The sequence below is a fragment of the Bos taurus genome, chromosome 27, assembly GCF_002263795.3.
Source record: "Bos taurus isolate L1 Dominette 01449 registration number 42190680 breed Hereford chromosome 27, ARS-UCD2.0, whole genome shotgun sequence".
Classification (NCBI taxonomy): Eukaryota; Metazoa; Chordata; class Mammalia; order Artiodactyla; family Bovidae; genus Bos; species Bos taurus.
In genome coordinates, this window is record NC_037354.1 from 6,570,976 (window position 1) to 6,584,340 (window position 13,365).

Here is a 13,365-nt window from a genome sequence, read left to right on the forward strand (position 1 = left end):
CCTGCCAGTGCAGGGGACACAGGTTTCATCCCTGGTCCTGGAAGATCCCACATGCCTCGGGGCACCTAATCACATGTGCCAAATGGCTGAGCCTGTGATGTAGAATCCAGGACCCGCAACAAGGAAACCACCACAATGAGAAGCCTGAGGACCACAACCAGAGAGGAGCCCCCAGTCACTGCAACTAGAGAAAGCTCGGGCTCAGGAGCAAAGACACAGTGCAACCAAAAAGTAAAAAAAAAAGGAAAAAATTTGCTTTTCCTGCCTCTTAGGAGGTGGGGGAGATAAACAAGGGCCCCCCCCCCAAGGACCGTCTAAGTCCAGCCTGTCCACTCTGGGGCATTAGTAGAGGTCACCAGCTTTGGAGCCCAGGTTGAGTGGTCAGAGGGCTGGCTCTCATTGGCTTTGGCCTGGGGGGTCAACGCCCTTTGGGGTCAATGCCAGGGCTGGCAGCAGGGTCACACTCTCCGCTCTGCCCACTCAGGGACGTCAACCTTGTTTCCACTTTCTTGAACTGCTCATTCTACCCACAGGATGGTGGAATGTGCTAGAACTTAGCTTCCAGCAGAGAGCTTGCTCATCATGGTTCCTTGCACCTGCAGCTACGTGCCACATCGTGGAGGCTGTCCTTATGCCTACCCATGCCATGCTGGGCTTCATCATGGCAGCTGTGACCCAGGAGCTCTGACCTCTGGACTGCCCATCGCTGGGACCCACAGATGCCCTAGCGCTGTGCCGAGAATCTCACATGAGGAGTTCGGCGGCTCTGTCTTCATTCTTACCCAGGACATCCCCTCAGAGCCCAGTGGAGGAAGGGAATCTACACCCCCTTCTCTCTGATTGAAAGTTAGCCCACTGAGGAAACTGACTTGGAGTCACTCATCTGAATGAGGCCACAGAATCGATGACTGTACCCAGTGGGCCCACAGCAGAGATCGGCTTGTTGACCAGAAGCAGACAGAGGTCGGGTTCTGGGGGTGGGCATCGGGGGAGCTACTGCATCCAGCCAGCCCGTGCTCACTTAGCTCATTATCTGTCAGGTTTTGTGAGCTAACACCCTGGGAAGCACAAGGAGCCCTGGGCAGTGAGACTTAGGAAAGGAATGATTGGTCAGATGAGTGTATTTACATTAGGTGGCTCAGGTGGTCCAGAATCTGCCTGCAATGTGGGAGATCTGGGATAGATCCCTGCATCACGAAGATCCCATGGAGGAGGGCATAGCTACCCACTCCATTATTCTTGCCTGGAGAACCCCATGGACAGAGGAGCCTGACCAGACCATGGGGTCACAAAGACTTGGACACGACTGATCGACCACATGGTGTGATGTGATTATGGGAGGAAGTGAGTGAGGGGAGACAGAGGACGAAGGGTGCTGGGCACCAAGCTCAACATGGCGGCAAAAGACAAGACTCCCTGCAGGAGGCGAGGCGCCGGCTCTCAGGGACCCTCCAGCCCCTCTCAGCCACACCAGCCACTCTCCTCCCACACATCCAAGTGATCTTACTGCCCTCTGAGCTGCCTTGTGACAGTCAGCACTTCTGTGATGCGAGGAGCAATCACACAGGGGCTAAGACCCCCGCCTCTTCTTCTTTTCTCATCCCTGCCACCACTTGCTCAATATATAGGGCAGAATATACATCTGTGTTTTTTCCCAAAATGCCGTGGTTCTACCTATATGAATTATCTCCTAAAGAATACCTCTAAGCTTCCTCTTTTTTCATGCTCTGCAGCCAGGAACAAAATGCCTCTGGAATGAGGAAAATGGTAAACTTTAGATACTGCTATCAGTCAGACATACGTCAGTGGGTGGAAGGTTTAAAAAAGGAGACTATGTATGTTATGACTATGTCATCATATTAGACTTTAAAGAAAGCAGATAATGGTTTGTTTTCATTCTTTCCCATTGAATCAGGGTTTCTTCTCTATGCCTCCAGGCCAGATGGCCTTTGGAAAACCCAGCGGGGAAACTTCCCTTTCCTTCTCTTCCCATATTTGCATCCCTGAGCTGCTTTGGGGACACCAGGGTATCTCTCTGAAAGTGGAGCAGGTTGGAGAAATGAAATTGAACTCAGACATGACAGGGAAATGCCAGAGACCATTTACCTGGTATCACTTGAGAGAAGAAGACAACAAAGATGAGGAGGCAAGACAGCTTCAAGGCTGGTTCAGAAGAGACTCCTTGCAAGTTCCTGGAAAGGAGAAAACAAACAGCACTTCAGTGGGTTGAATAAAAAGCGACCCAAAGCTTCTTTTATAGGTCCAATCAGGGCGACTGCATGTGGAAGACAGTGTTGAGTTCTGATCTGAGTACTAACTAAAATATTTGCTGGACTTCGAAAGCCCATGACATAAACAGGAGCAATGATTAACAATGTTCCTGGCAAAGCTGGAGGGGTTTCTTTTGTTAGCTCTTAATGGGTGCAGAACCTGAAGAGAACAACAATGATGATGACAGTAAAAATAAGAATGAATAGATGGGAAAAAAAGAAAAGAATGAATAGATGGGATGTCCCTGGCAGTCCAGTGGTTAAGATTTGGCCTTCCAGTGCAGGTGATGTGGGTTCCAACCTTGACTGGGGAACCAAGATCCCACATGCCTTGTGGTCAGAAAGACAAAACGTAAGGCAGAAGTAATAGGGTAACAAATTCAATAAAGATTTGAAAACGGTCCACATCAAAAAAATAAAAATCTAAAAGAATGATTAAAACTGATGGAGCACTTACTCTATGGGAACCTGTGAATAGTGTAGATGATGTTTTTTCCATTTGCTTTCATGGAGTTAGGACCATCCACTACTTCAACTCAGGCACAAGTACAGTCAAGATACAATCTTTCATTTTTCTGATAGTCACTCTTGCACTTAACCAAATGGGACTTCCAGAAGGAAAACTATCACAGGGTTTAGGATTCACTTCTCTTCAGATGCTGAGAGGTGTCTGCGATCTATTGTAGCATGTCACTTGGCTCAGTTTGTACAGAAGACGGTCCCCCTGCATCTGACAATGGGCTTTATCTGTGCTCTAGGAATGACCCTGCTGATTCAGGGCCCTGTCCAGGCCATGGTGATGTCTAATGACTGATAAAGCCTCATGATCTTGACTCTTATGCTATAAAACACAGCATAGTTCCAGGGTAAGTGAAAGTCGAACGGCTTTGCTCCTTAGCCAAAGCCTGAATCAAAACAAGTTTGGGACAGGGGCTTAGTGTCCCTGATGAAGGACAGAAGGAATGAAAACAGCTCACCAACCTGAGATGGCATCTTGAGACCAAAAAATGAGGAGGCCGCTGGGTATAATCAATCAGTCCGTTTTTCACCAAGGTTGGGGGAGCACCTTACTTACTCACAGAGCAAGACTCCAAGGCTCCCTCTGAGGAGCCCCTGGGACTATTTTGTTGCTAACCTGGTGTATGTAGGTGGGGGCTTGGAAATAGGAATCTTTTTTCCTAAGATTTGTGTAAGGGTAACTAGTCACATGGGAATACATCAGGAAAGGTTATCCTCATTGTTTGGGGACTGACAGAGCATAGAGGCTGCCTGGTTCTAATGGTTATTAAACAATATCTATTAACTACAAGACCCTGATGACAGAGATGAGATTCACTGCACAGGCCAGTTCCGGGCATGGTCAGCAGAAGGATGGTGGGAGCTGCACGAGCCCAAGATGGCGTCAGTGATGCTAACAGACATCCAGGCACCCTCCTCCTGGTTTTCCTTAACCTGCTGTTTCTCTCCTCTGTCTCCGGGCTTTGGCTGAGCCATCCCTAACTTAGAGTCTCAGAGGTTGAGTGTTGGATTTCATTTCCTTTCTCACCCAGAAAATCTTGGGCTTCTCATAAGAAATGATCCCCCTTATGCTGAATGAAGCATTTTTCTGTAACAAATGTCTTCAGAGTGACTGACTCAAGAATTCTTGTATTTTCCATCTCATCTCAAGATGATGGCTGATTACTAATCCTACATTTAGGCAATTAATCAGAACCCACCAAGTGAAGCATATTGAAGGTGATTATGATGGCCTTCCTACAACCAGAAGTAAACTAGTCTTACATTATACCAATACTAATATCATCCCTAATGGTATCCATGGGGAAAAAATAAGACTAGAGATATTCAATGTGGTGTTCGAGTTTGTATGTGGTGAAATTAAACTTGATATCAGGAATCTGACACTAGATACTGAATTATTTATTACTGCAGGATGTTTTACTGGTCTCCTTCCTCAAGGATTAAGTATTAGAATCAAGTGAAAATTATTATATTTTTAAAAGAATGATAAATTGGCTCACGACTTTCCATACACTAGTAATAATCTAGAAATTAGGATTTAAAAATATTTTTATATTGACCAAGTTGATTTTAAAATACCCTGTAAAGGAAAAACTTTCAAGAATAAGCAGGATAATTTTTATAAAGAAGAACACAGTGACTTTCATTACCAGTTATAATTTATGATGGTGCTGAGATTTGAAATATGTGACTTCAGCTGAGGAATTAAAAAAAATGAAACCTGAGGCAAGACAAAGAAGCCCGAAAGAGTACACTGATTGTTCATCTGCTAACCTGTTCTGAATTTTCTTTAATTATTCATGATTGAAAGTCAAGTGAAAGTGTTAGTTGCTCAGTTGTGTCTCACTCTTCCTGACCCCATGAACTGTAGCCCACCAAGCTCCTCTGTCCATGGGATTTCCTAGGCAGGAATACTAGAGTGGATTGCTGTCTCCTCCTCCAGGGGTTCTGTCTAACCCAGACATCTGCATAGCAGGCTGATTCTTTACCATCTGAGCCACCAGGGAAGCCCACTCATCACTGATTGGGACCCAGCTATAGAACTGGTCCTTGTCACATCTCCGCAATGCCAGTTACACTCTTTCTTTCCCATGAGATTGTTCAGGTTTTGGAAGAATGTTCGTGTCTCTTCTCCTTCCTCTTTGTCCCCCACTTCCTGGGCACCTTGCATCCTGTCTCCGTCCTCCTACTCTAAACCTGCTCTGTAAACTGCAGAGAGCTGTGATCCTGTCAAGGCCTGCTCCCTCCCCAGAGAGAGGAGAGTGACACCTGTATGGAGAGGCGGCCTACTCAGTAAGCTACAGACGGGGCCACGCCTTGAACAAGACAAGTGAACAAGGAAGACACCGCATGATCGCACCTCTCTCAGGACTCCAGCCTCAGGCCAAAGTGGCTTAAGGGTCACATTTGCTCTGTGAATGAAAACACTGTTGCAACATTTGTGTTCAGTTGCTCAGTCCTGCCGAACTCTTTGCAACCCCATGGACTGTAGCCTGTCAGGTTCCTCTGTCCATGGAATTTTCAGGCAAGAATTTTTTTTTTTTTTTTTTTTTTTTGGCCACTGCTTCCGCCGCTGCTGCTGCACTGCTCACACCAGGCTCCGCGGGAAGGCACAGCCGCGCACGCCGGGACCTCCGGGACCCCAGTCTCAGACCTCCAGGCAAGAATTTAAAGCATAATAACTGTCTCCCTCCCACTACCTACCCTGCCATGGAAAACAACATCAGTCCTAATGATAAAACATTCGATTGTGTAGATTTGAGAAGTGTATGCTTTTATTTGCCCAAGAGGAGATTTGCTCAGTGTCTCTCGCCGGGTTCCTCAACTGGGCTGCCTCCATCAGCTCGGCTTTATTTTGCAGCAAACGGTGAATGCCCGGCAGGGTCCTCTGAAGGGCTCACAGCTCGGCGTCCCTTGCTTCAGGCAGATTCCACCCCGAAGACGGCAGGGTCTTTCAAAATTGAGCGCCCTAGTGCTGTCTGGGAATGGAAAAGACATTTATATGAAGCCTCGTGGAAGTCCCATATGGAAATCTGGGGGGTCTCACCATCTGACTGGGATCCCCTTCTTTCCCAGCTAAACTCCAATAAAAAATGTCCCCCTCGTATCCCTCACTCTCTGTTCTGATGTAAGATGTCAGTGTTGCTGATGAACCTGGTTCAAGAAGATCCCACATGTGGGAGCAACTACGCCCCTGAGACACCACCATGAGCCTGTGCCCCGGAGCCTGGGCTCCACAGTGAGAAGCCCCTGCAATGAGAAACATGTGCCTGCAACTGGAGAGTAGCCTAGGTCTGCAAAACTAGAGAAAAGCCCACACAGCAATGAAGACCCAGCACAGCCAAAAGAAAGAAAGAAAGAAAGAAAGAAAGAAAGAAAATATATATATATATACACCCTTCGTGCCACAGGAACACCTGGGTGTTAACCGCAGGGTCTGTAACCACTGCCCTGTGTGCCTCACCAGTCACCCCACCTCCTCATCATGCAAAACCCACCCAGCTCTCACAGGCTTGTCAGATGGAAGCCTTGTCCTGCAGAACTCAAGGTCACACCGTGACATGTGGCAAGAGGTCTCCGGTCCAGGCCTGAATAAAGGAAGTTTGTCTCATACTGGGTTATACTAGCCAAGTGATTCAACTGATTTAGTTCACAAATCATCCAGCTCATTCCAGGGAAAGGAGAGGAAGGAGAAAGTTACCACCAATAAGACATTTAGGGTGTCTTTGGACCAATAACATGCTTTGGAAAGAATTCTCTAATCACTCAATGCCTAATTTGGGTGTGGAAGTGACCTACTGGTAGCTCTGTCATGCTTTACTTTCTGATGATGGTTAACTTAGGGAAGGAAAAACCAAGTAATGATAAGAAAGGGCATCATGGCTGGTATTTACCAGGCAGTACCTGGAAGAGGATCAAGAGAGCGGTGAGGAAGACATGGAGGAGCCTCATTGTCCTGGAATCGAGGTCCCAGAAGGCCTGGTGGGAAGGATCAAGGACACAGTCAGAAGTCCGAGGAGCTCAGGGCCTCCAGGACCAGAGCAGACACGACCTCCTACCCCAGGGCCCTGCGCCTGCATCAGCAGGAGGAGTGTGACTGCTCCGTCCTTTCTTGCTCTCTGAGCCCCAGCTGTCACTCGCCTTGGGTTTGCTTAGACCTGGGGTTTCAGATCTGGGGTTGAGGCCCTCCTGTGCCCACATCTATGGAGGTGGCGTCCCCGTGAGGCAGAGGCTGGAGCATCCAAAGCCAGGGGTAGGGCGGGAGTCTGGCTGTTACAAAAGGAGGGTAAAGCCAGCCCCTTGTGGGTGAGGAGGTTCATTAGAAAAGATTTAGGGCCCAGTTGATTGGATCTTCAGGGCTACTTGAAAGGAAGATGCAGAATCGTGGTGGGTTATAATCTTCCTAGAGAATCCACATAAAGGAAGAAAGAGTTTGTACTGGTTAAAAATTAGTAGAGAAATATACCCAATTATTTCTAGGACTTTAATTTTAATGTTTCCTTTCATTTAAATCTATCACAGTTTTTCTGAGTATAAAAAATAATACACATCAGGAAGTTTCAACTAAAAACACCCAAAATTTCAGGTCATAAGTAAATGCAAAAATGAAAGATTTTTTAAAAACCCATAGGCCCACTCTGCAGTTATAACTACTACCTACAATTCAGAATATTTCAGCTCTTTTCCTTTGCAAATGAAATTGTGTAAATATTTATTTTTAATTTAAAACATAGAATCTTACTTCACACTCAATGCCAATGTGTTTTTACCACTTAAATATTATCTTGTAAAAATTTTACATCTGTTCAAATGAATTTGCCTCATAAATCTATGACTATATATATATATATATATATATATCTTGAGAAATTTATTTAACACTTACTTTTGTATAAATTCCTACAAGTGGAATCTCCATATATATATATATATATATATATATATATGCATTTTTCAAGTTTTAATGGGTTTTTCCCAATTGCCTATGCTAGAAACTGTTGTACCACTTTATCCTTTTACTGACAATGTTAAAAAGTATATTTGACAGTCAGTATTCTCATTAATAGTGGTTTTAAGAATTTTTTCAATTTTTCCAAATTGAATGAGGGAATAATATTTTCTTTTTTGTTTTAATATATTTTAAAAAATTTTTTCTGAGGTTGAACATTTTGAAAATGTTTTTGGTTATTTTTATCTCCTACACTTTACCCATTTTTCTATTCATCTTTCCTTACTGACTTCTCAGAATCCCATGTATATTTAAGGTCACTAATCCTATATTATATGTATTGCAAAAATTGTTTCTGGCTTGCTTTTAGCTGTGTGCTTGCTCATCTAATAGATGAAATTTATACCTACCCTTAGAGATTACATTTGGTTTTCTTCAAAGATATTTATTAGTATGTTTATCTACTTCGGTCTGTATTCCTGGTTAGTTTCATCCTTAATTCTTTCAGCCCTGGAATGGAGGCTCTTCTGAAAACCTATGACAGACAAGTTCCCAGCAGTGACCTGAGAACTGTTGCTTGCACCATCCAGCACTATGAATTTCCTGAGCCCACAGACATGCCCTCACTCCCACATGTCTCATATGGAAGGCTGATGTCTGAGTTCCCATCTCTGTCCTCTTAGGAAACCTAGTCTTGCATGGAAGAGAAACAAGCTCATACATGATTGGAAGAATTGAAAATGATCAGGGCCTCCCGGGTGATCCAAGTACAGCAGGCCATCCAGGGGAGGATGGGGGGACACATTTTGTACACCCATCAGAGCACCTAAACCACACAGCCTGCTTGGCACCTACCTAGTCCTGGTCAGAGACAGTTCTCTTCCTTCTGCTCTTCTGTTTGTCTCTGCTGGAGGCAGCACTAAGTGATCTGAGCTATTAATAACACAGCTCCTCAAGTTCAAGATAATCAAATTTCCCTCTTTAGTCTCTTTCAGAGGGCATGGCTACACTCACTGGTTCTCCATTACCAAATAACATTTAAATTATTCCATCAAGTTAAACACAATGTTATTGCTTCATTGAAATTACAGGTTTTACTAAAGAAAAAAAAAATGATATGTGGGTGATTGAGTCTAAGAACTAGATTTCCCTTTAGATGTTTTTGCCTCCTCTTAGTACAACATTTTGTACTAAGAAACTTACCTTCAGTAAGTTTCTTTCTGGGTCCTTCAGAGTGTTTTTGTAAATTGACTCCTAGATATTTCATGGTTTTTCTTTCTGAGCCACATTCTTCTTTCATTACATTTTATAACTGCTACTGTCTGCATTTAAAAAAGCTGTAGATCTGGGATAATAATGCATTACTAGCCCACAAGTTGAACTCTTATTGATTTTGATTTTTTGTGGTTACTTCTCAGTGGTTTTGCAGTTCTAACATTATAGGTCTGTAAGAATTATCATTAACCTCCTGGGTTCTGAAGTGTAGGATTCTTCCTTTCTGCTCTCAATGAAAGACATTGACTCACAATGCCTGAAACTGTCAGAGATCCTCAAAGCCAACTTCCTTACTTCACAGAAGAAGAAATTGTGGCCAAACAAGGTCCAAATCATGTCTAGGGGTTATCCTCTGGTAAATGTCTTTTATGCTGCAAACTCTTCTCAGTTATGACAATGCAAACATTAACTTGTTTCTATCCATTTCCCCTGTTTACCTGTTTCTTTATCCCTTCTTTCTCCTGTCAAAGATCAACTTCCTCAATCTCCAAAAATGAAACAAGGTTTTTCAAAAACAGTTTTTAAAGACAGTTGCTGTGTTTTAAATAGATGCTTCCACCTTTTTTTCTTTATGTGTAATTTCTTCTGTAAAAACCTTTGATTTTTCTTCCAGGGCTTGATGAAGAATTTCAACTCATGCATGAAGCACAAGTTGTAGTTTCAGCCAAGATGTCCTTGGGTGGTCAGAAATGACTGTGTCCAGTGAAGAAATGGAGGGAATCTTAATGACAACACCAACACCCAGTGCTTCTGCGACCCTGGGATTAAGTCTACCACTCTTGCAGGGTCAAAATGGAGATGACTGAGTTCATGTCAAGATTTCTGTTTGAAAAGTTAGAGCGAGATAAAAATTCACCTTGGGTCTAGTAATGTGGGCTAATTCTGATTATGGACCCTGAGTGAAATCTCTGGAGGATGTATGGGCTGTGAGAAAATTGTCCAAAGCAAGGATGGTTGCTACTTCAAAGGAAAGAAAATAGAAATGGAGGGAAGAAGGGAGGGAGAGAGAGCAGTCACAGAATATCATAAAGTTCTTCTTCAGTTTTGGGGCCATAAAAGGCCCCAGTCTGCTCCCCACGTGCTCCTCCAGCAGAGCAGGCCAGGGAGCATGTGGCCCTGGGTAAGCACGTCTTTTCTCTGTCGGGTCCTGGCAGCTCTGTTCCCACCCGGCTCTGCTCTGAGGAGCTTACTGACTCCACTCTGACAGGACAGGCCTCACTCTGAGCCCACGTTCTCTCACTCGAGAAACAGAATGATGACCTTGAGTCATGAACGAGTTGGGAGTCCTGTTACTTGTCGACCTTGTTTCACCTACAAGACTCCGAGGTCTTGAAAACCCAAGACTGAGTCTCCTCAGCATTGAGCCCTTAGGTGTGAACCAGACGGAGAGTAACTCGAGCCTGAAAACAGGAAGCACCTTTGACAGAACCATAGGAACATGGGATTCTTCTCCTTCTTCGTCTGTGCCCAGACTTCTCCCATCTGAGCCCAGGGTCCCACGCCTTCCACGCTGGACCCCGAGGGGGCTCACTCATCGCTCCTGTCTCAGGGGCTCAGGACCCCCGACCCCGGCCTGCACGCCTCTACACACACTCCAGTCTCAGGGTCGTGCTTCCAGTGAGAACAAGAAGGGGCCCTTCAAGCCCCTGACGCTCTGCCTCCGGTTGGTCTGGGGGAGGCACCATCCTACGTGCGCACGGGTGGCTTTGGGTCTTGGGCCGAGGTCAGCAGCCAAGAGCCTCGGTTGCGCCCGGAAGTGTATTGGGTGTGGGCCGCACCGTGCAGGATTCCGGCAGAGCGCCCCGGACCCTCTCCGCGCGGAGCGCTCTGTGACCCTCCCCGGGACCCTCCCTGCAGCCACCGGAGGGCGACCTCGAGCGGTAGTTCCCTCCGCAGGGAGCAGGACCACATGGAGGTCAGGAGGACTGAGCCCCGGGTGGACGCACAGCCGGCCCCGCCAGCGCACGTGTCCTGTCCTGCAGCCCCCTCGCTCCCTCAGAAGCAGCCTCAGACACCTCTGGGATGTCATGTGGAAAGATGACGCTGGACTTAGGCTTCGGACCCGCGCTCCAGTCCGGCTCTGCCTCAGAATACAGGTCACGGCCCTTCGCGGCGCCTCCAGGCCCTCATCAGGGAGATGCCAGAGCTGGGTGAGCTGACCCGCAGGGCCCCCCGGTTCTGAGGCGCGTGGCTCCAGGCGCTTCCGAGAGGCACGCGTGCCCGACGCAGAGCGGGAACCGGGGGAGGATGGCCGCTGGCCTAGTTTTTGGGCTCCCGCCTGGGGTCCCCCGAGCCGAGACACTGTCCACCTGGGTCCTCGGCTTCGCTCCCTCACCTCCTCTACCTCCTGTGGGCAGCGGGGCCTGAGGAACCTCTCCTTCGTCCTCCAGGGCCTGATCCTGGAGGCACCCTGACGGCCCGCCGTGTTCCCATCACTGGGCGCTAGTGAACCAGAGAAATCACTGAGTGGGCACCTGAGGACGCGCGGCGCCTCCTGGCAGGGACCCAAGGGCAAGCGCCTGGCGTCCGGGGCCTCTGTGCCTGGGCCTGGCTCATCGGCAGAGACTGCAGGGGACGCGAGGCTGCAAAATGTAGGGGGCTCATCACCGCCCATCCCTCTCAGCAAGCTCAGGGAGCCAGTCACCCGGACACCCGAGAGCTGAGCTGCTGGACCAGTGGAGGGTGTAGGAGGGTCTGAGCACTGCTGCAGTGCCAGGAACACTGAGGACATGAGGAGATAGAAGGTGGAGAACAGTTCTCTGTGACACGGTGGCACGGCCTTAGGGCTAAGATGGTCAGATCCCCCTGCAGAAGGGAGGAAATCAAGAGGAAATAGGGCAGCATGCCAGCAAGAAAAAGAGAGAAAACAGGTCTGAGGAGACAACGCAGTAAATCATACCTAGACGTGCGCTTGAACCATCACATCAGCGGGGAAGTAGTGGGCAGGGGCAGGGAAGCAAGGACTGAGCTGAGAAGAAGTGAAGAGTCTTGGGGTTTTCAGTACCTTGGTCTGTGGAGGGTGCTTCATCAGGTGCATTTGAAATAGGGAGACAAAAAAATGGTTTAGGTTGAAAATGACAAAAATACTTTGGCAATAAAAAGTGCCCATAAAAGGAAATAGCACAACATTGCTTAATTTCACCTTTTTAATCTTCTTTTATTTTCTGATTTCTCTTCTGATTATTATTCAGAACTCTAGACATATCCTCCATGAAAGAGTGTCATTACTGAGTCTTAGGATTAACTGAGAAAACACCAATTTTAGAGTCAGGAAACCAGGGCTGTGGCTCCAGAGATGCCCCTGGCCTCTGGACCCTGGGAAATAAGTAGCCTCTCTTTTCTGGACCTTAGTTTTCTCATCTGGAAAATGCAATGATCACTTAGGTCCCTCCAACTCTGAGATGCTACAGTATCGGATCCCATGGCTCGCACCTGCTGACACTAGGCTCCGATGAATGGTTTCTTAGCAAAAAGATACTTCCTGCACTAAGTAAAAGCCAAATCATCTGCCTCTGGAGAAAATATGTTTGTCCCTCGTGCTTAATAAAAGGAAGTAAGTTACTCAGAATGTAGGCTTATCTTCCTGCTTCATGTTACACGAGTATAGTAATCTAACATCCTTGAAGTTGCTGGGCAAAGCACCCAAGTGAGAGAAATTACACCAAGATAGGAAACAGTCAGATGGGTCCCTTTGGGCATCACCTGGTTCTCAGTTTCTAGCACTCTCCTGGCCCCCTTTCCAGGCACAGGGCAGCTTGGCTCAGCACCATTCTTCCTGAGACACATTTTCTCTGCTCCCACGATTTCCAGTTCCTAGGCAGAATCAGGTACAAAATGAACAAAGTGTGCTCCCAGAATGCAGGGGCTTTCAGCTGGATCAAACAGATCCACACTGTAACAGTTCATCACTATTCACTGCAGCGAGGAGGAGAGGTCTTAAAGGAAGGAACAGCTGTTCCTGCTCCTATGGTGTGGGGGTGGGATTAGGGGTAGGGGTTGAGAAAACATTGCTGTGAGGTCAGTTTTTGATTTATGGTCTAAGGGATGAGTCAGTATTTATGAGGAAGACAGACACACAGTGGTGAAGCCAGTCCTGGAAAAAGGAAGATCACAGGCAAAGATAGAAAGGTGTAGATTTCAATGTGAATTTGGGGAGTCATGTGTCCTTTGGCTAAAGAAAAAGGAAACACTGTAGGATATGTAGACTCAGGTTTGGATATTTGAATTTGTCTTGTAAGCAAAGAGAAGAAACTGAAGGACTTTAAATGAGAAAATAACACTGTCAAGTTTGTAATCTGGAAATAACTCGGTAGCTATACTGGATTCAGGAAGTGAAGGTAAAGGACTGTT

General features: G+C 46.6%; 1 long non-coding RNA gene across 2 annotated transcripts; it reads right to left on the reverse strand.

Moving 5' to 3' along the window:
- Nucleotides 1-1,785: 1,785 nt before the first annotated feature.
- On the reverse strand, nt 1,786-12,983 carry LOC132344031 (uncharacterized). 2 transcript variants are annotated; one of them, XR_009493097.1, is made up of 5 exons: nt 12,718-12,983; nt 11,915-12,037; nt 6,696-6,770; nt 5,496-5,770; nt 1,786-2,192 (listed from the first exon to the last, which is right to left on the reverse strand). It is a non-coding gene; the product is annotated as an uncharacterized lncRNA (long non-coding RNA). The 2 variants fall into 2 exon arrangements; XR_009493096.1 differs by lacking the exon at nt 12,718-12,983 and having other exon boundaries at nt 11,915-12,152.
- Nucleotides 12,984-13,365: the final 382 nt, after the last annotated feature.